We start from the raw sequence: 2,405 nt of genomic DNA on the forward strand, positions 1-2,405 counted from the left end.
GAAACTAGAGGACAAGACAAGATCCCACTCGGGAGAATTTGAAATAGCCGATAGACAACGACACAAGCATGAAAGATACCAGTCAAGTCGAAATGAAAGGACGACACTAGGTTAGACAACCTAGTTTGCAACCTTTCCTTTAACAGGAAGGCGAACTACGCTGACCTGATTCCCGTGGTGGGATACGTAGGCAGCCCACATAGGGTTCGGTTGCATTATAACAAAAGATCCAAAAATCCATATTGGCGCTGCATCATTAATAATCATAGATCAAGCACCGCATTCAGGCTAGTTCGCCTTTAATTGATCATTTTAGGTTTGTTCACCTTTAATTAAACATTTTAGGTTCGTTCACCTTTAATTGAAAAGAAAAGGAACTGCATTTCAAGAACCTGCGATATCGACAGTCTTCACAAATGGAAGTTTTGGATTGATTTCATTTTACCATTGTCCCAACTACTTTCTTCGAGTAGCTAATAGGAACACACCATAAAAAAAAAAAAATAATAATAAAAATAAAAAAAAAAAAAAGCAAAGTTCAATCATGCAAGGTTGGGCTGCTGGAGTGAAAAACGATCGGCAAGAAATAGACTTAATGACTTCATCTTCATCATCTTCCTCTCCATGGCCATAACCAATAGCAAGATTATTGTCCGCAATCGGACCACTATCGCAATAAGTACCAAAAGAAGCACTGCAATTTCGCCATACCCATAAGCTTTCTTCTTGTGGTTAGCCTTGAAACAATATTGCCTTAATCTCTTTGTTTTCTCCTCAAGTTCCATGTCTGGAATTTCTTCCATCCTTTTCTTCTCTTCCTCTAATGAATCTATCACATCCTTCCACTTTTGTTCCATACCATTTCCTTTCCCCCCCTTCAATTCCTGTAAATATTCATAACCAAAACAAGGGTTACATGTTTATATAGAGAATAAATCTTAACGTTCTTTTTCTAAACGAAGTATTAAGAAAATATAATATTATTACATAAACTAAAAGGTGAATTTTTTTTTTTTTTTTTTTTTTTTTTAATTGAAACAAGAGTGTATAAGAAGATATATATATAGAGAGTGAACCTTAACATTCTTGATTAGTGTTTGAAGACTCATTAACTTCCTATGTGGCCACCTTCGAATCCCCAAATCCCTACATCTTATCTTCAAAAATGTCACCCCAATATTGAGTTCCTTGGTCGCTTGAATTATTGGCATGTAAAAGTACTTTGAAATTGCTTCTCGAGACAACATTTTTTGCTTCCCTTTTTCTCAACACGATCATTAGTCATTATCCTTTCTTGATTGTTGTCACATAACAACAATTCTTGGTTCTCGTTCTCCCAAATAATTGGGTACTTAATCCAAATCCACCGCTCATTTCGCTCCACATCCCCGCACCCATAACATTATAATACATTAGCTAATTTATTTAGAACAAATTACTATTAGTGTATACAAATAGATATTCGAGAATATGACCATCACCGGGGTAGGGTTATAAAAAGATGAATAAATGGATCTTCAAGAGTACAATCCATCATCAAAGGATTGTTAGCAGCATCAAAAGCGAAATCATACTGATGATCGATAGCGTAGTGTCCTGAATTACCTTGCATTTTTTCTTGGATTGGATTCATAAGGAAGGATACCAGAGACGTATATGCATAAAACTCGATACAAAAGCATTGGTTCTATATGAACGGATGTTTACAAGTGGACGGCCGATCTTGAAGATGCCGTGCTCGCTTTTGCTTTTGGAAAGTATTGAGACGCCTCCTTTCATAAAGTTGTCGGCCATTTGGGGTTTCACCCGAGGGTAAAAGTTTTTTGAAAAGTGGACGGCTACTTTTTATAAAGCTTGTCGGCCACAAAATCAAATCAAAAAAAAAAAAAAAAAAAAAAAAAAAAAAAAAATCTGGAATTGTATATAGATACGTATTTTTTTTTAAATATGTAATTAAGAATAGACGTATATAACCGATAACAAATCTGTAATACGTCAAAACCATGATATACAAATCAAGAATCAATTAATTACGTTATATAAGTACGGTTAAGAAATCTATATTGACAAGAAATAATTTGTATTAGTACTTATACATATGAGAAATATATAAAGACAAGACTAGTACTTTAAAGTAAATTATCTACCCTAAGTCTACAATACAGTGACTTATACCTTATATTTGACTAATCATTTTAATTTAGGCTTGTCCGCCTTACAATAGGACTTAATCATTTTCATTTGGGCTTTGTACGCCTTATAATAAGACTTTGATAATTTATTTGGTGGGATACGTAGGCAATCCACATCGGGTTCGGTTCCTTTATCAGAAAATTTCAAACCATTTTAGGTACCTTACGAACTACGTTCTGACCTGATTCCTTTGGCGGGATACGTAGGCAACC

This window comes from Lycium ferocissimum, chromosome 5 (genome assembly GCF_029784015.1).
Source record: "Lycium ferocissimum isolate CSIRO_LF1 chromosome 5, AGI_CSIRO_Lferr_CH_V1, whole genome shotgun sequence".
NCBI lineage: Eukaryota > Viridiplantae > Streptophyta > Magnoliopsida > Solanales > Solanaceae > Lycium > Lycium ferocissimum.